The sequence below is a fragment of the Pongo abelii genome, chromosome 5 (genome assembly GCF_028885655.2).
Source record: "Pongo abelii isolate AG06213 chromosome 5, NHGRI_mPonAbe1-v2.0_pri, whole genome shotgun sequence".
Classification (NCBI taxonomy): Eukaryota; Metazoa; Chordata; class Mammalia; order Primates; family Hominidae; genus Pongo; species Pongo abelii.
This window is the reverse complement of record NC_071990.2, coordinates 104124071-104145558: the sequence shown is the minus strand read 5'-3', so window position 1 is coordinate 104145558 and position 21488 is coordinate 104124071. Positions and strand designations below refer to the sequence as shown.

Sequence of the window (21488 nt, the reverse complement as noted above, 5' to 3'; positions counted from 1 at the left end):
AAGTAAAACCCTCAATTCTTAGTTTATGATCATATATCCATTTATGAAAAGCTAAGTACTTAAAAATCACTTTTTTATATTTGAGCAGCAATAAGTTACTTTCTATCGCTAATTATGGCTTTTCACTTATCCTACTTTATATTATTGCATTTTTTTGAACATCCTCACAGAATTGTGAGCATTTGTAAATTGAAGTGTTTCTAAATGACTATAAATATTGTTTTCTATGTAAAACAAATTCACTAATTGGCAAGAGTGACCCACTCCAAACTTACTACCAGCAAATATAAATGAAAGTACCACATATTCTCCCCAAATTAAGATGATCTCATGTCATCTTTAATTCTCTACCCCAAAACCCAAATGAGCCAATAATAAAATATTCTGCATTTTTTAATATTTTAAGTCTATTTTGTTTCATTTATACAAATTGTGATTTCTAGTGTTTAGAACTGCTAATTATTTTTCTATATTCATTTAGTATTCTTGCTTAACTAGCAGTCTTGCTTAACTTTCTTATTACTTTGACATGGGCAAGATTGTTCATTTGGGAGTTACCTTTGAAGAAAATGGGAAGAAGCCCCAGTTAGGAGATTATATATTTGTCTAAAACAGAGACAATATTATTTAAAACAGCTATAATAACTCTCTTTGTGTGATTGTCTCATAATGGAGTTCCTGTATTTAACCTTTGTTCATTCCTTACAGGAGGAAAATAATTAGCATTTTACAATGATAATTTAGATGTGTCTAAAACCATCTCCCATTGCTTTTCTTTTTTCTTCTTCTTTTTTATTCTTCCTCCCTTTTCTTGGTAAAATTTGAAAGTATATTGATCATTATGTAAATATACTAGAATTATCTAGTCCTAATAAATATTGAGAAATGTCTAAACAAAAATAAAAGTAAAATATTAACTGTGTAGAAAACTTCTTTTGTTTAAACCGAACTGGAATCTGTAATTGAGTTGATCAGCAATTGCTAACTAGTTAACAGATAAGAAGAACTTGAATTCCAATGAAAGAGGAAAAACTCTTAAAATAGTATAAAAGTTTAGTTTATTTACCATAGGTTTATGATTTATATTTAAAGAACAGTTTCCTGTAATATTCCTGATGTAGAGAAGACTTTTTGGACACATTAGTATTAATGTTAAAGATTTAAAGAAAAATATGTTAGACTTACCTACATTTAGTAAGTGAATATTTTCTTTTTCAATTTCTTTTTCTGACTTTTTGCTTCAGAAACCTAGCAAATATACATAATAATATGTATGACAACGTTAATAGTACCATTACATTTAACAGTAAACAATGGGAGAATCCTAAGTGTGTATTGTAAACTTAATTACATGCAGTTTACTCATTTAATGAAATCCTAATGAGCAATAAAAATAAATAGGTTAGAGCCATTTGTTTAATAAGTTTATACATAGATGATTCTCACAGAGATACATATAAAATATTTTATACTCAAGGGGCAGAATAATTATACACATACGCATTTACTTTTTGATAATCATTTATGGTATTATACATAAGAAAATGTAAAGAGGTTTGAGTAGAATGATAATTTCTTCTAGCAATTACCTTTGGGAAGTTAAGATAATAATATAATTAGAAAAGAATACATAGTATTGCTAATACTTTTTCTTACATTGTCTGTTGGATATAGATGTTTTTGCTGTATTATACTTTACATCTTGTGTAGATCATAAGTATTGTAAACTATGTTTTAAAATTAAGGTCATTAGTTTTATTATGTTTCTTGTAATATGGGTTGGCTTAACTGCAAATTATGTCTAAAATATTTGAAATGAATACAAAGTAATATGTATAAAATGACAAAATTCAAAGCTCAAAACATTTTAAGAAGGAAGAAGAGAAAGAAAAAAGAAAGAGAGAGAGAGGCAGAGGAAATCATAAGGGGTTAAATAACAGTGTCCTCCTCATTAGTGACAAAAAGACAGTTTACTACTTGAAAGGATTTTCTTAAGGGAAATCTTGCATGAAACAAACATGTTTAATTGGAATTGCCAGAATCAATGCAAGGGGATGTAACAGTTGCAATCTTGACAGAACCAAAACTGCAGAACTAAAGTTAAATTCCTTAGCTGTAAAACAGTGAAATGGTACAGTAGTAAGCCATTACGCAAAGACTATGTTATTCTGAAGCAATGGAATGGGAAATTGGTGCCAAGGAAAAACTGGAAGGATCATTTCATACAATCTATTTTGGCTTTCAACACTCCATTAAAATACTCCTGGGCCAGGTGCAGTGGCTCATGCCTGTAATCCTAGCACTTTGGGAGGCTGAGGCAGGCGGATTACAAGGTCAAGAGATCAAGACCATCCTGACCAACATTGTGAAACCCGTCTCTACTAAAAGTACAAAAATTAGCTGGGCATGGTGGTGCATGCCTGTAGTCCCAGCTACTTGGGAGGCTGAGGCAGGAGGATCACTTGAACCCAGGAGGCAGAGCTTGCAGGGAGCTGAGATTGTGCCACTGCACTCCAGCCTGGAGACAGAGTGAGACTCTGTCAAAAACAAAACAAAAAACAAAACAAAACAAAACAAAACAAAACAAAAAAAACTCTTGCAAAAAATCTAAATAAAAATACACATTTTAAAAAATTATATAAGCACTTTTAAAATAGAAAAAATCAAACTCATGCATGAATACTTAAGATGATAATATAGAAGATCAGATAATATTGTGACTTCTGAATTCATTTGGAATGACATGTATTAAAATGAGTGTTGGTATGCAGTCATAGTTTTAACTACCCTCTGGTCTGATGTAAGAAAATTGAGATTTAGCTCCTGCATGCCCCAGAATTGAAAGTCTATATTAAAGGCATGAGAAAGCATGCCCTGTTGAACATTTGTTCTTCTTCATTGTAGCAACCACAAGAGGAAATTGAGATCCAAGGCATCTTTAAAATGAAAGATATGTACAATAGGAAAAATGGGGGTTAGTTTTACTTCGGATTTTAAGTCCACACTAGGTATGATCTTAACAAACAGGTAACCTTAGGATTGAATTTTCTAGGATGAATGTGTTGTGTGTGTGTGTGTGCATTTAAAAATTGGACTTTAATTTTTAAAGTAACTTTGGAGATGGACTAAATGAATTTGACTTATGTTACATAAGAACAAATAAAGAACCTTAATTCTCCCTATTGAAAGTATAGGAAGATATTTTTCCTTATCTTAGAGTATTTACTTTGGAAAAGTTGAATTTCTAAGTTATTCCTCTGTTTCTTGGAAATGCATGTAGATTTTGTAGAAAGCTAAATAAACCTCTTGCAAACTTTAATAATAAGGGTTGTCTGTCTCAAGTACCTGGGAACCATCACTTTGAAATGTCATAATCAAGGAAGATAGTGGCCCTACTCTTTCTGTCTGTGGGAAGGATGGAACCTAACTCTGGCTGAGCTGGCCTTCAAGTTGCAAAACTAACTCTTGTCATAAAGATTTTAAAAAGTTTATTTTGGGGGCGATAAAGCCAAATAGCTAACACAGGTAGTAAGTCCAATTATCAAGTAAACAGAATAAACTATATGTGGCAAATGGCACTTTACATAGTCTCATCTGAGAACTAGTTATTTATTGTTTATCTTGAGAACACGTGTTTACTGAGTTGTATCTGCTTGGCTGTATAAAATGGTGAGATTTCTTTCTGTCTTTGCAATCTTTTAGTGGATTGCCTGAGATTCATATCACATTCTAGTTAAATGTTCATTTAATAATAAATTATTTTCTTTCTCTTCTCCCTTTGTGAAGAGGTTTTTTGTGTTGGGAGGGTATTTTGTTTTGTTTATAATTATATTTCCTTAATCATTGCCACAATAGATTTGTTAAATCAAACTAAAATTTTGCCTGAAAAGGCTTCCATGCTCACATACTTGAGATCTTATGTACAAACCGCAACCTAACTTAGTAGGGCAGCAAACTAAAAACCTAATTTAGGAGTATGCTGCTGTAATAATAGTGGAGTCTTAGCCAATCACAGCAGCCATACTTCAACCACTCACAGATGGCCAAGTGTTCAAACTGTGCTAAAATAAGTCAAATGCTGAGCTGTAACTAATCTTCCATTTTCTATAAGTTACTTTACTTTTTCTATTCATAAATATTTGACCATGCGACAGTCCTGGGAGTCTATCTGAATCTATTCTGATTCTGGGACATGCCTGATTTGTGAATTTTTTCTTTTCTCTTGCTCAATTAAATTCTATTAAATGTAGTATTCCAACGTTTTCTTTTAACAGATTATATATTCTGCAATTATTTTTAAATCTTCAACAGTCAAATTTCTAATTCTAACAATTATTTTGAACATTGTGAATTAGACAAAATTTAATCATGACTTATTTTCTTATAATGCTACAGGGCAATAATGTAGGAGGCAATTGTTATGAAGCCATCTGTCTTCTATGTAAATTCATCTTGTAAAATCCTCTAGTTTCTGAAAATTATAAAATTTTTTAAAGTAAATTATGTAACATTCTGAAAATCATTAATTATATTCTTTAATCAGAAACTGCTAAGTGTCCTTCTTGCACAATACCTATGTCAAGAAAATAACTAAGTCCTAAGCTAACATGTCACCTTTTTGTTCTCAGGGTCTATTCGGAATAACCATAAACTATTAAGATGCTACTCTCTATAATGCAGTAGCATTGTAGGCTGATGCTTAAATCATTATAAGTGTGTTTATCCTTCTGGGCATGAGCTGTGTGAAAGAAGTGTATTATTCCTAGTTATTGTTTGTGAGAATCTTGAGGGAAAGAGAATGAAAGAGCAGACATGAATATTCCATTATAGGCTGTCTCTCCAGTGTGCAGTCTCTTCCAGAGACTGACTGTATTAAAAATTATTTTAAAAAATGGAAAGGTGATGAATCTGATTGATCAAACTCCATCTGAATATATTTTGGTTATTTATATTAAGGATATTGTGTCAAATACCAATGTAATATTAAATATCAAATTGCACATTAAAAAAGATTTGGACATGCTGACATTTTGGTTGTTCAACTCTCTTCAAATTATTTTTAGATGATTTACCCTGTTTCTAACTCTTTCAGTGTCTGGGTAATAAAAATAGCAAAAACCTATAGATACCTGGTGCAAAACTAAAAACCTATGCTTATTTTTTGGAAGTTAATAGAAAGAATAAAAGAAAGAAGTATACAATAAATGTGATAAACAAATTTTAATTTCATTAATATTTTAGGGTATATATTAAAAAGGAAAAATAGAGTACATAATTAAATAAGAAAATGGTTAATTTATTAATCTAAGGCACAAATATGCTTACCAACAAATTTTTTGCAATGCAATTATGTGACTAGAACATCTATATTCAACATCATAAGTTCTTAAAATGACACCTTCTACAATGAAAAGTTAAATATATCAAATAACTTCTTTTAACCTATATTATCAATATTATGAGACAGCAGACTAAAAAAAATCAGATTTCCTTCATCCCTTCCACCTTATAATCCAGCAAGTTCTCTAAAAAACTGTGAACATTACTTATGTGACCCTTGTACCCCCAAGTGGCTGTATTAGTACAGAATGAATTGCTAGTACTGATACATCCATGTAGGCCTAGTTGTACAACGTAGATGTCAAAGTATTGCATTCACTTTATCCATGGAATAAAATGAACGGCTTGTTGGCTTGTATACATTTTATAATTTTTCTCTGTGCCTTATTTAAGAACGCCTTTATACAAAATAAAAGTGTTGATCTAACTTTATAAAATAAACTCAACGTAAATGGATTCACTTCTAAATTATAGGGGAAGTTAAGATAAATAAATGAATATTATATGGCAAATAGTAATTTAGTGTTCTTTTTTCAAATTAAATGCCTATCTGCCATTATTATTGTCAATATTAAAATATACCACAAAAAAACTTACTTTTAAAAACAAATATTTTAGTTATAAAATACTAGGTATTTTTAAATTTTGGTGATGTGTAAAATTTCAAAATTCATTAAAAATTGGGATGACCTAAAAAGATGCAATAACACTAGTTAAGAAAAATTAGTTTCACTATTGCCTTTACATTACATACACACATGCACACATTCATTTTGTGTGTGTGTGTGTATATATATACACATATATATAGATGTGTGTACATATATATATGCACACACATCCATATACATACATATATATACACACATCCATATTTATTTTTATACATTGTGCATATAATTTTCTGGTAAAAATTAAATATAACTTCTGTATTTTTGTATTTTGTATTTTGCTGGATGTTAGGACTAATATTACTTTTAAAACAAACCCTAAAAAAGTTAATTTTATAGAAGTCATCAAATGGTAGTTACCAGAAACTGGGTGATTAGGGAGAGTGTGGGTTAAAAAAATGGTGGCCAAAGAATACAGAATTACAGGTAGACAGATAGAATAAGTTCAAGAAATCTATTGTACAGCACTTTTGATTATAGTTAATGATACTTTATGTTATTCTTGAAAAATGCTAAGAGAATAGATGTTAAATGTCCTCACCACCAAAATATCTATGTGAGGTAATGCATATTTTAGTTACTTAGATTTACACCTCACAACATCATATTATACACAATAAATACAAGATTATGTCAATTTAAAATAAAGTGTATTTCTTTGAAAATCAGCTCTAAATATTACTATTGAGAACAAAAGGTATATAAGATTTTAAAACTTGTTTTAGGATTTTTTCTGTTTTCTTCCACCTCTCCAAGTCTTGTTTTTTGGCTAGGTAATTCTGCAACTATCAGGCTTTTGATCCTGATCCCTCCAGTCATGGAGAGATTCTATTTGCTAAAGATTCCTTCATGAGATAACAATGTTTTCATGTATTAATTTATTTAACAAATATTTATTGAAAATCTACTCTATGTCAAGCACTCTTTGGGATGCTTATATCAGTAAATAAAAAGTATATCTGCCTTCATTGTACTGTCATTCTAGTGAGAATACTTCAACAATAAATAATAGATATAATAAATAAACAATATGTACAGTATGTTAGAAGATTAAAGAGCTATAGGAAAAACAAGGAGAGTGATACCTGTGGGAATGAGAAGGAGAGGAGTTCCAATTTTAAATATGATGACCAGATGAACTTCTACTGGGATAAGACTTCAGAAAAACTTAAAGGAGGCAGGAGATTAGCTACACAGATAATTAGTGGAAGAATATTCCTAATATACATAGGCATGATATTATAATTAAAATGCATTAAATTCATTGTTATATGGAGAATAGATTGTAGGACAACAAGAGTAGAAATAGGAGCAGAAAGCGATAGCAATCTGCAGCTAGAAGAGGCACAGGAGAGCTGAGAAGAAAGACCCTGCCTAGCCTAACTGCAGTTAAGCTAGACCTAATAACCTTTGTTTGAAGGGTAAAATAAAATAAAACATATATAAAAATAGAATAAAAGCCTTCAGTCAGAGACTGAGCCCTGCTCAAAGAAAGGTCTTTGTTTTGTTTTAAGATGATTTTTTTTTTCTCTAGACATAGTCTTGCTCTGTCGCCCAGGCTGGAGTGCAGTGGCATGATCTCAGCTCACTGCAAGCTCTGCCGCCTGGGTTCACGCCATTCTCCTGCCTCAGCCTCCCGATTAGCTGGGACTACAGGCGCCTGCCACCACACCTGGCTAATTTTTTTTTGTATTTTTATTAGAGATGGGGTTTCACCGTGTTAGTCAGGAGGGTCTCGATCTCCTGACCTCATGATTTGCCCACCTCGGCCTCCCAAAGTGCTGGGATTACAGGTGTGAGCCACCGCGCCCAGCCTTAAGATGATATTTTTTAGAACCATTGTAGGTCCACAAAAAAATTAAGAAGAAAGTACAGAGGTTTCCCATATTTGCTCTGCCCCTTCACATTTACAGTCACTTCCACTGTCAACATCCCCAGCAGAGTACTACATTTGTCACAAATGATAAAACTAAAAAGACACATTATAATTGCCTATAGTCCATAGTTTACATTACGGTTTATTCTTGGTGTTGTACATTCTAGATTTGGGAAAACGTATAATGACATGAGTCAAAAGAAAAATTTTTGACAAATTTACTTTAGCAGAGCACACTGGAGCAAAGAAACAATTCATGAGTTGGTCAGCACTCTAAAGCAGTAAAAGTTCAGAGAGCTCCACACAGCAACATGGGTAGACAGTATTTATAGATGGAAAAGGGAAGTAACATAAGGAAACAGCTTGATTTTCCAGCTTAGCATTTGCTTTCTATGGACATGGTCTGGTCATTTGGCAGCCTGTGATTGTCTGAAAGCTTGGCAGCTAGGATTCAGCTACTTGTTACAAGAATATACTCTTAAATTAGGTTGCAAATGGTTTACATACTAAGTTAGGTTAAAATTTGCTATACACAGACATAGCGTTAGAACAAATTTAATGAACTATTTCCTCCTTTCGGTCAGCCTCTCAATTTTGAGAGCTCGATTAAAACCTTGGTCATTAATGCACTTTCTGTTGGCCTCAGTATAGAATTCACAATTCTCCACATCAGGTCAGTTGAATGTTTCTTTATGTTGTCATTGTGTCATCATTATTCTAACCATAATTAGACCATTTGACATTTAGCAGATGGCAGCATATGAGCGTTTAAGACTCTTGAGACGATATGATGCACGAGGGAAACCCTTATGTTGCCTATCAGGAGGATAATGCTAAGAGACTGAAGTATATTCCTTAACAGGAGCCCCTTGAACTGAGCTGATCAAAATCAAATATATCAAAAATGAGCCATGAGAGAAATCTACTTGTTTTAACCAAGTAGCTTGTTTGTTGATTTCTTGCAACCGAGTTTCTGCCATACCAGATGTATTTATCCAAGTGCAACAGGAGGTGTTAGCTATTACACACTCCCCCTTGTTCAGCCAAAGTAGTCTAAAACAATCTTGTTATCTAAGATAATGTTCTCAAGAGAATTTAAAGAAGTTTTCTGGGCAAATATAGCTTTGCAGTAGATTCAGCTATAGTAGCTCATGTTTGATACAAATTTCTAATCATAACCTCATTTACTTTTATGCCAAACCAGGGAAGGAGCATTCTACCAAAAAAAATCCCATTTAGAATGATTTATGCCTGCTGGCAAATCTCACTTTATTCTATGGTATAAATTTTGAGGTGTTCAGTTTGCAATTGGTTATGGGGTGACAGTGGTACCTTTAGAATCCCAAATCTACATAGAACCCTTATTTTTCACATTTGAGACATGTATCGTTGATTGTTACATCCTCCACAGATAAAAACACATCCTGGAGGGTAACAACAGACAGTTCTCTGTAGGTTGTCTTGTGCATTAGGGGTCACCAGTAGGGAAGCACTAATAGTATTTGTCTAAGGCTCCATTATTGAATTATTGTACAGTTGGATAACACAATAATTGATAATTAAGAGATTAAGGTTATAAATTTTTCTATAAGCTGTCAAATTATCTTTCTTTTGGTTTTCTTATGTAATGTCTGGCATAATTTCACTGCAAAACACTCACAAAAAGCTCAGTAGGTTTTGCCTACTGTTAGATTTAAATGAGGAATCTTAGTATGTGAATCTAAAAGCCTAACCCCATACAAAGGACCAGATATTATACTTGTAATATCAGTACAACTTGTTAAAGGGTGAATCTGAGAATCTCTAAGATTCATGTAAGAATTTAAGTTTTACATGATATAGCCAATATTCAGTTAACTTAGCTGAGGAAGGTATCAATTATGAAATCTAAATTATTGCATTAACTTTGCCATATATAAACCAAAAAGAAACACAGAGAAAAGAGAAAAGGGTTTCATGATGACAAAGGAGAGAAGCCTTAATCCATTATCTTGGGAAAGCTGTCCATGCCTTGGATACAATCTGCTACTGGAAAAAAAAATTTTCTGGTCAGCCTTTCCTTGAGGTCTTTAATAGGTGTATAGTACCTAGTACCAAGGGCTCTCTTGAGTTGAGAGATGTGGATTCAGGACTCCAGGCCTGAATTTCTTAACAGAGAAGTTGCTATGGTCCCTGCCAATGGAGTTCAAGGGCAGCTATTCTATGTTGTTTTTCTTTTTGCGAAAAACTCACTCTCCAGGTTCTGTGTTACAATGGGCTTCTTTCGCCTGCTGAAAATATACTTTGGTACAAGGCATTAAAGTTTTACACTATTGAGACATGCTAGAGTATATAAGATTGGGAGATACATGGAGTTTTATTATTAGAAGAATAGGCCATTTTGCAGTGGAACTGGATATAATTGAAAATATACTTTGGTATAAGGCATTAAAGTTTTACACTATTGAGACATGCTAGAGTATATAAGATTGGGAGATACATGGAGTTTTTATTATTAGAAGAATAGGCCATTTTGCAGTGGAACTGGATATAATTGCCATTAATCCATAATATCTTTGACCAAAGCAATATAGTCAATTCAGTTTGTTTTGCCTAATCCTATTGTGTTTGTAATACCTTTTTAAAGTTTTTTGTAACTTGTCCTGTAAAATGAGTACCTCTATTTCTGAAGATACCTCTAGGGATGCCCCATAAAGAGAGCACATTTTTAATATCTTGGTAGCTACTATGATAGCACTGGTCTTCCTGCACAGGAAAGCTTCTTTACAACCAGAAAACAGGAACTGAAAGTGGCAATTGACTGAAGTCCATCTGTATGTGTTGAAATGTTCCATCAGGTGCTATAAATTTATTACCTGAGGTTTTTATGGTCTTAACAGAATTATGAAATTGGCAAACCAAACATTGGTTAAAAAACACTTTAATAATTTTTAAAAAGTAATTACCAATTTTCTTCCTTTATATGTAGTATCATTTTATTTATTCCATGATGAGTCATAGTGTACAGAGTTTTTAACAATGGAAGCTTCACAGGCTTAGGAAGAAACAGACAGCTTCCCAGGCTCTCCATAATTTCACACTTAGCATAGAATCTACAGTTTTTAAAATACCAATGTTGTTTCTCCAATTCAGGTGCATGGCACTGTTTATTAAATAGGATATCATAGGTAATCTGATTTGAATCAGTGTTATGGAGCTCTTTCAAATTTCGTATCTTAACAATTTCAGTACTGGCTGACAGCATGAAAATCTGCCAAGGCATTTGTTTTTCTTCTTCTGCTTGATGTTGGGTTAGCAGTTTTATGAACCAATTAGTTTCTTTGTTAGATTGCTGAAAATTCTTACCCAGTCCAATGGTATGATCTTAAAGTTATTAGAAACCTGTACCTTTCAGAGTTCTTTCCATGAATCTCCTTGAAGATGAAACATTTTATACTTACAGTTGCTCAGGAAAGTACCAGAGTAAACAATTAATCATCTGTAAATGATAAGATTTAAAACAGTGATGGTTAAAGATCTGATGAGAGGTCATTACAACCATGGTACAATTGACAAGAAAATTTGATCATTTACATTTCATAAAACATTTCAAGATAATTACTAAATGATATGGTTTGGCGCTAAATCTTGTCTCAAATTGTAATCCCCATGTGTCAGAGGAGGGGCCTAGTGAGAGGTGATTGAATCATGGGGGCAGACTTCCCTCCTGCTGTTCTCATGACAGTGAGTGAGTTCTCATGAGATCTGGTTGTTTGAAAGTGTATGGAACTTCTTCCTTCACTCTCTCTCACCTGCTCCACCATGGTAACACATGCTTGCTTCCCCTTCACCTTCTGCCATGATTGTAAGTTTTCTGAGGCCTCCCAGTAATAATTCCTGTTAAGCCTGCAGAACCGTGAGTCAATTAAACCTCTTTTCTTCATAAATTATCCAGTCTCAGGTAGTTCTTTATAAAGGTGTGAGAACAAACTAATATAGAAAATTGGTACTGGGAGAGTGGGGCACTGCTATAAAGATACCTGAAAATGTGAAAATGACTTTGGAACTGGGAAACAGGCGGAGGTTGAAACAGTTTGGAGGGCTCAGAAAAAGGAAGATGTAGGGAAGTTTGTAACTTCCTAGAGACTTGCTGAATGGTTTTGACCAAAATGCTGATAGTGATACCGACAATGAAGTCCAGGATGAGATGGTCTCAGATGGAGATAGGAACTTCTTGGGAACTGGAGTAAAGATCACCCTTGCTATTCTTTAGCAAAGAGACCGGTGACATTTTGCCCCTACCATAGAGATCTATGGAACTATGAACCTGAGAGAGATACTTTAGGGTATCTGGCAGAAGAAATTTCTGAGCACTGAAGCATTCAAGATGTGACATGGGTGTTTCTAAAAGTAATATTTATATGTGTGAAGAAAGAGATGGTCTGAAGTTGGAACTTATATTTAAAAGGGAAGCAGAGCATAAAAGTTTGGCCTTCTGCCATGATTGTAAGTTTTCTGACACCTCCCAGTCATGCTTCCAGTTAAGCCTGCAGAACTATGAGTCAATTAAATTTATTTTCTTCATAAATGGATGAGAGATTTCTTGGAACAATTATCAGTGTTAACCCATCCTGGATATGACTCTCGGAGTGAGTGGATGAAGTGAAATTTAGGTAACAATAATTTGAATCCAGAACTATGAAAAAGAGAGAATTTGAGGTACAGAGTAGATTATATGTAAGAATACTGTTTCTGTCAAAGGAGATGGAAAATGGAAGACATAGCCCATTTCAAAGTTTTCAGCCAATGAGAAGGCATGACTGGAGGATTTATAGTTTGTAATTACAAAAAGTGTTAGAACATGGATGGAGTTGTTCTCAAAGCAAAATGATGTTTCAGAGAGGGAGAACGTAGCATTTTGACATAAGAACAATAAACATCAAATGTGGCGTATGGAAAAAAGGAAAAATTTCCTCAAATTCTGATTTCTTGTTCTATAATTCAAAGAGACCAAGAGACTACTCGGTTAAATATTTGAAGTGGTAGAAAGTGTATTTAACCATTGAATAAAATATAAAACAGAAAGGTTTTTTTGGGGGGGGTTGGAGGGAATACTTTGAGAGTGGGTCAGAAGGTAGAAACATTTTGTAATTATTATTATTTCTGTTTTTGAGATGGAGTCTTGCTCTGTCACCCAGGCTGGAGTGCAGTGACACAATCTGAGCTCACTGCAACCTCTGCCTCCCTGGTTCAAGAGATTCTCCTGCCTCAGCCTCCCCAGTAGCTGGGACTACAGGTGTGTGCCACCACAGTCAGCTATTTTTTTGCATTTTTAGTAGAGACAGAGTTTCACCACGATGGCCAGGCTGGTCTCAAACTCCTGACCTCAGGTGATCCGCCGACCTCGGCCTCCAAAAGTGCTGGGATTACAGGCGTGAGCCTGGTGCCTGAACAGATTTTGTAATTAGAGAAGAGGCAAGACAACTTGGATTTGAGAATAAGGATACAGGGAAGTGAGCTATCTAAGGTTGAGATGGCATGAATTATCTGGTGAATATGGAAAGCCTCATTTACTCAAAGGCTTTTGCTGTAGCTGACTGAGATAGTTTAAAGTTCAGAGAAAGCCCAATTGTCAGTGAAAAAAAAAATCAGAAACTAGATTAGTTGCCTCCCAGGAGTAACTTCATATTAGAGGAAACTTGAAGCCATTGTGCTAAATTTAACTTACAAGCTCTGCAATGTTACATTCATTTAAGAAAGATTGTTGGCTGGCGCGGTGGCTCACGCCTATAATCCCAGCACTTTGGGAGACCTAGACGGGCGGATCACGAGGTCAGGAGATTGAGACAATCCTGGCTAACACGGTGAAACCCCGTCTCTAGTAAAAATACAAAAAATTAGCCGGGCGTGGTGGCGGGCGCCTGTAGTCCCAGCTACTCGGGAGGCTGAGGCAGGAGAATCCCTTGATTGCTCTGGGAGGCAGAGCTTGCAGTGAGCAGAGATCGCGCCAGTGCACTCCAGCCTGGGCGACAGAGCGAGACTCTGTCTCAAAAAAGAAAAAAAAGAAAAATTGTTGTGTTTAACAATTTTAGTAAAGGTAAATAGTAAACATATTTGATTCAATTTTTAAAATATATTTGCGTGTGTATGAAAATTAACACAAAAACCCACCTTCCAAAATGAGGCTTCATACATAGTAAAAGAGCCTATTCAAACCGTATATCACTTATTAAAATTAAAAACATTAGAAAAGTAAAAAAGTTTCAGTGAGTGTTGGGAGATTGACTTTTAGTAGAACTAAAAATTCTGACGGTTCACAAAGTTGAAGGTGTTGAAGCTTAAACTAAAAATAAAACTATTATATTATTGTAAAATTTGAAAAGTAAAAATGAAGAGATGAAGTAAGAATTAGAGATTAAAGATAAATAATGTGGCATTTTGACTTTGAGGCAATTTTTGAACAATAGAATAATTGTAAGAACGTAAGCAATGACAATAGGTGATAAAGATGGGTAAAGGAAAGTTTAGAGGAAATTATGGAAAAATAATGAAAATCAGTATTGAAATGATCAGATTTCATAAAAGTAGAGAAAGCATAGGAGGATAAAAGTATAGTTTATTCGATCAAAGGGTTGTTTTAACTATAGGAAATAATTAACTAGAGTCTGTAAAAGAGGATTGTACTAGAGAAGTGATCATTAAAAATAGACTACTCATTTGTTTCCCGATTATTTCAAATACCATAATTTGAGATAATATAAAGTAATTTGCAATTATATAAAGTCCTAATTTGCACTTATATAAAATTCTGGTCATTTAACTTACGTTCTGCCTAGTTCAGTCTTTAGTTCTTCTAACAAAAACTTCTAGTTCACTGAGATATAAAACTAAATGTGTAGATATATTAATATATGCATGCACACACATATATAAGCATGTTTAAAGAGTTCTAGAATTATATTGACCCATTTCAGATCATTATATTAATAGTATAAAGATATTAATAGAACATAAGATTAAAAGAAGCATTTATTCATTTATTTTATAATGTAGAAATATATTACCTAAATTATAAATAAAGCTCATATTCAGAACACTTCTATTAGAAGGCAATTTTATTTAGACAAACTTAATTGTCCTTCTGAACATGAGAGAGAATATAAAAGATGGATAATAAGATTAATTTAAAGACAGCGTGAGATACTAGTAGTATTCAACTCAATGAATCTATATTAAGATAGAATTTGATTATGACCATTCTTGCAGGAGTAGGGTGGTATGGCATTGTTGTTTTGATTTGCATTTCCATAATCATTAGTGATGTTAGGCATTTTTACATATGCTTGTTGGGCATTTGAATACATTCTTTTGCAAATTGTCTATTTATGTCCTTAGCCCACTTTTTGATAAGATTGTTTTGTTTTGTTTTTCTTGCTGATTTCTTTATGTTCTTTGTAGATTCTGGATATTAATCCTTTTGTCAGATGTATAGACTGTGAATAAAGTATCCACAGATGTACAAATCTGTGAAGATTTCCTTCCACTCTGGGTTTTCTGTTAACTCTACTGATTATTATTATTATTTTCTGTGCAGAAACATTTTAGTTTAATTTAGTTTAATTAAGGCCAATCTATTTATCTTTGTTTTTGTTGCATTTGCTTTTGGGTTCTTGGTCATGAAGTCTTTGCCTAAGCCAATGTCTAGAAGGGCTTTTCTGATGTTATCTTCTAGAATTTTTATGGCCATAATCAAAAAATTAAAAAAAAATAGATGTTGGCATGAATGTGGTGAAAAGGGAACACTTTTACACTGTTGGTGGGAAGGTAACTTAGTACAATCACGATGAAATACAATACAGAGACTCCTTAGAGAACTAAAAGTACATCTGCCATTTGATCCAGAAATCACACTCCTGGGTATCTACCCTGTGGAAAATAAGTTATTATATGAAAAAGATACTTGCACATGCATGTTTATAGCAGCACAATTTACAATTAAAAAAATATGAAACCAGCCCAAATGCCCATCAATCAACAAGTGGAAAAATAAAATGTGATATGATATATATATATATGTATATGTATATATATACACACCATGGAATACTAGTAAGCCATAAAAAGGAACAAAATAATGGCATTCACAGTGACCTAGATGGAATTGGAGACTACTATTTTAAGTGAAGTAACTCAGAAATGGAAAAAGCAAACATTGTGTCTTCTCACTCAAGTGGGAGCTAAGTTATGAGGAAGCAAAGGCATGAGAATGATACAAAGGATGTTGGGGACTTTGAGGAAAGAGTGGGAGGGAGGTGAGGGTTAAAAGACTACACATTGGGTACAGTGTGCACTGCTTGGGTGATGCGGGCACCAAAATCTCAGAAATCACCACTAAATAAACTTATCCATGTAACCAAACACCATCTGTCCCCTAAAAACCTAATGAAATAAAAAATAAATTTAAAAAATGGAATTTAAGATGGGAGACCTATAACTGCTGCATTCCCTATTGCTTTTGATTGCTTTGTCAATATCAGCTTAGTGTAATGTAAGTAGCATGATGACATATCGTGACTTAATGTGTATTTCAAGAATTCTGAGTGTTGATTGAGATGCCTCCACAGCCACCATATGAAAAAAGATAAAGCAGAGAAGATCTGACTCATTTATTTTATATGCTTGCTTCAATCAGGTACTTTCTTTCTTTTTTTTTTTTTTTTGTATTTTTTCACCTTATGCTTTTGTGTCCTGAAAGGGTATTTCTACATTAAAAAATATTGGAAAAAGCATCAGAAATTAATGAGCACTGTTTTTCTGAAAAAAACAAAACAAAACAAAACAAAAACAGATTAAGAGTTCCTAAATGTATAAATTATGTAGCACAGTTTTTCAATTTAGAAGTGAAAAAATAATTTTATTTTACCTTTTTGTTTTCTTTCCACATGTAACTTCAAATTTGTTTGTTAAGTAGTGTGAGAATAACTCTTTGTATATTTTCTTTACTTTTATTTTCAGATGTTTAAGGTCTACTTTCATTCACGTGTGCCTTGGAAAACTTTTGTACTACCTGAACCAATGTCCCTGTTTTCCTCACCCCATCATAAAGCAGCTACTTGTTCTTACCTGTAAGTTCTGTCTTTAGCTTTTATTCCTGGGATCCAACTCCGGTCATTTCAAAACAATCAAATAGCTGTATTTTGATCATTTTATTTTTAGGAAATTTCTCCCATTTCCTTTTTTTTTTTTTTTTGTATTCTCTTACAAATTCTTGGAGCCCCCACCTTTGTCTTTTTAACACATTTCCAACATACTTTAATTTTAATATCCTTTCCTCATTGCCTAACCCCATAAATTTGTCATACTAGTAAGTATTCCACCCTTTGTTGATTGAGGCTATTTTCCTCAAATTTTGTACCTTTCAGTTGATCTTGAAAAACTCATTTACTGTATCATATACCTGTAGTAATCTGTGGTTGTGATACTGACCACATGTTTCCCTAGGTCTGTCCTATATGCTACTGACAACACCTCCAGTTTTTCCATGTGTAAATTGTTTTTGTTTTCGTGTTGCTTTTGGTTTTTTGGCCTATTTTTTGTTAGACTTCCCTGAACTCTTTGTTCACGCCCTGTTATATTTGTATAGTCCCACTGTCTTAATGCTCTCAAGGACCTGTGGCACTGATCTGATAACTTGCTCTTAAAATGTCCCCCAATTTGACAGCATCTCAGAATGTCATGTGCACACCTGTTACTCTTGTTAAGACTAATTGTACTACTAGCACTGTCTTTGTTTATGTCCTCACCAATTATGGACCCTAATATTATCTGCATTCGAGTTTGTGAATCAAGTTTGAGTCCAAGAACAAGAGGAAGCACCATACTCTACCTGTCAGCAATATGAAGAGTCTACTTCAAAGATATATGCAGAATCCAATTCCCTCTTTTACTTAAGCTGCTACCACTCAGATCTAATCTATCATTTCTGTTTTTGCTTGGATTAAAACAGTAGCCTCCCAACTGTTCTCACTGCTTCTGCTCTTGTTACATAAAGTTTGTTCACAGCAAAAGATGCAGAGAGATCTTATTATAAGTCAGATTGTGTCACTCTGTGTGCAAAACTCTCCATTGTATTCTTATCTCACTTAAAGGAAAAGTTTATGATCCATAATGTGATTTATAATCTGGCTTCCCTGTTACCTCTCTAACCTCACTTCTAGCTCCCACATTCAGCTTCTCAATTCAGCCACACTGGCCTTCTCAACCTTCTCCAAATCTGCCAGTCATTCTCATCAATAATTTCGTTGAATGCAGGAATGTTAGCATGTTTTATATTGCTTAAAATGCATAATGATAAAAAATTACATGGCTAAATTTGCTCAAAATTTATCTATACATGATTCAATTACTTTTATCATTATGTAAAAAAATTGTTTCAATTTAAGGCAACACATTATGCACATTTATTATTTTATTTCTATCTTTAATTTTTGTGGATACAAGCAGATGTATATATTTATGTAATACATGAGATACTTAGATACAGGCATGCGATGTGTAATAATCACATCATGGTAAATGGAGTATCCATTCCCTCAAGCGTTTACCCTTTATATTATAAACAACCCAATTATACTCTTAGTTATTTAAAAATGTGCAATTAAATTATTATTAACTGTAGTTATCCTGTTGTGCTATCAAATATCAGGTCTTATTAATTCTTCCTAATTACTTTTTGTATCCATTAACCATCTCCTCCCCAAGCCCCCCGCCCACTACCCTCCTCAGCCTCTGGTAACTTTCCTTCTACTCTCTATCTCTATGAGTTCATTTGTTTTAATTTTTACCTCCCACAAATAAGTGAAAACATGTGATGTTTGTATTTCTGTGCCTGGGTTATTTCACCTAACATAATGACCTCTAGTTTCATTCAAGTCGCAAATGACAGGATCTCATTCTTTGTTATGGCTGAAGAGTGCTCCATTGTGTAAATGTATCACATTTTCCTTATTCATTCACCTGCTGATGGATGGCTAGGTTGCTTCCAAATCTTGGATATTGTGAACGGTGTTGCAACAAATATGGGAGTGCAGATATCCCTTCAATATACTGATTTTCCTTCTTTTGGGTGTATACCCAACAGTAAGAATACTGGATTGTATGGTGGCTCTATTTTTAGTTTTTTGAGGTACTTCCAAAGAGTTTATCGTAATGGTTATACTAATTTACATTCCCACCAGCAGACTATGAGGGTTTCATTTTCTGCACATCCTTGCCAGCATTTCTTTTTGCCTGTCTTTGGATAAAAGCCACTTAAACTAGAGTGAGATGATATCTCATTGTAGCTTCGATTTTCATTTGTCTGATAATCAATGTTGAGTACTTTTCCATGTGCCTGTTTGCCATTTGTATGTCTTCTTTTGAAAATATCTATTCAGGTCTTTTGCCCGTTTTATATTGGATTATGAGATATTTTTCCTATAGAGCTATTTGAGCTTCTTATGTATTTTTGTTATTCATCGCTTGTCATATGGGTAGTTTGCAAATATTTTCTCCTATTCTGTGGGTTGTCTCCTCACTTTTTTGATAGCTTCCTTTGCTCTGCAGAAGCTTTTTAACTTAATGTGATTCCACTTGTCCATTTTTGTTTCGGTTGCCTGTGTTTATCGGGTATTACTGAAGGAATTTTTGTCCAGACCAATGTTCTAGAGAGCTTCCCCAATGTTTTCTTGTAATAGTTTCACAGTTGAAGGTCTTAGATTTAAGTCTTTAATACATTTTGATTTTATTTTTGAACATAGTGAGAATTAGACATCTAGTTACTCTCTTCTGCATATGAATATTCTGTTTTCCCAGCACCATTTATTGAAAAGACTCCCTTTTCCCCAGTGTATGTTCTTGGCACCTGTGTTGAAAATAAGTTCACTGTGAATGTATGGATTTGTTTTTGGGTTCTCTATTCTGTTTTATGGGTCTGTTTTTATGCCAGTACCATGTATTTTTTTTTTAACTATATCTCTGTAGGATAATTTGAAGTCAGGTAATATGATTTTTTCCAATTTTGTTCTCAGGATAGCTTTGACTATTCTGGATCTTTTGTGGTTCCATATACATTTTACAGATGTTTTTCCTATAAATGAAGAATATCATTGATGTTTTGATAGGAATTGCATTGAATCTATAGATTGCATAGCATGGACATTTTAACAATATTGATTCTTCCAATTCATGAACATGAGATATTTTTCCATTTTTTGATGCCCTCTTCAATTTTTTTCATCACTGTTTTATAGTTTTCATTGTAGAGATCTTTCACTTCTTTGGTTAATTCCTAGGAATTTAATTTATACCATGTCACACCCATCAGAGTGGCTATTATTAAAAACTCAAAAATAGCAGATGCTGATGAGGTGTCAGACAAAAGTGAACACTTATACACTCTTGGTGGGAGTGTACATTAGTTCAGTCATTGTGGCAATCAGTATGGTCATCCCTCAAAGACCTAAAATCAGAATTACCATTTAATCCAGCAATCCCTTTACTGGGCATATATCCAGATGAATATAAACCATTCTAACAAAAATATAAATGCATGTGAATGTTCATTGCAACACTGTTCACACTAGCAGACATGGAATCAACCTAAATACTGATCAATGACAGATTGAATAAAGAATATGTGGTACATATACACCATGGAATACTACGCAGCCATAAAAAATAATGATATGATGTCTTTTGTAGGAACATGGATGGAGCTGGAGGCTATTATTCTTAGCAAACTAATGCAGGAACAGAAAACCAAATACCACGTGTTCTCACTTATAAGTGGGAGCTAAATGATAAGAACTTACAAACACAAAGAAGGAAACAACAGATCCTGGGGCCTGCTTGAGGCAAGAGGGCAGGAGGAGGGAGAGGAGAAGAAAAAATTACTATTGGGTACTGGCCTTAACACTTGAGTGATGAAATAATGTGTACCACAAACCCCTGTGACACTGTGTTTCTCTGTGTAACAAACCTTCACATGTACTTCCAAACCTAAAATAAAAGATAAAAAAGAAGACTGTATTGTCTACCTTCTTTAATGCCTCTTAACAGTGATATGAAGTCAAAACCAGGTACAGTGATTGCTCACTTCATTTTTCATTCTTATGATGATGATTTTTAATGTGTAGTTAGTTATTTAAATTTGGTGTTCTTGTGGTGGAGATGATTTATAAAGGCTTTTATTTGATCATCTTGCTCTGCCTCTCATATGCACTTTCTACCTTTAATTTTTCCCTATCAGTTGGCACGTATTTGAAGTAATAAAATTAATTCCACAATATGCATTAGCAAAGTGTAATTACTCTGGAAAATCTGTTTCTGGAGAAAAAAAATCATAAAATCTGTTTCATAGGCAGAAATTGTTTTTGTATTACCTGGTGTCAGACTAATTTCAATCACTCATTTCAGCTGAAGTAAGATGAAAATGAATTACACATATAATGCTTAAATGTCCTATTTAATCTTTCTGTATGGATAAAATCACAATTAGATAGATTGCCACAACTATTTAGTAACCAATTTTGTTAACATTCGTAGATAAAACATTACTTTTTTTATTTTCAATGTTATTCAGT

At 33.6% G+C, this 21488-nt stretch overlaps 1 long non-coding RNA gene across 1 annotated transcript in view; it reads left to right on the top strand.

Annotated features, from left to right (window-relative positions):
• The window catches only part of LOC134761617 (uncharacterized), a 31432-nt gene extending 10526 nt beyond the window's left edge, over nt 1-20906 (top strand). Inside the window, exons 2-3 of the long non-coding RNA XR_010140527.1 lie at nt 16882-16991; nt 20608-20906. This is a non-coding gene — a long non-coding RNA (uncharacterized LOC134761617). The remainder of the gene's footprint in view (nt 1-16881; nt 16992-20607) is intronic.
• The last annotated feature ends 582 nt before the right edge of the window (nt 20907-21488 follow it).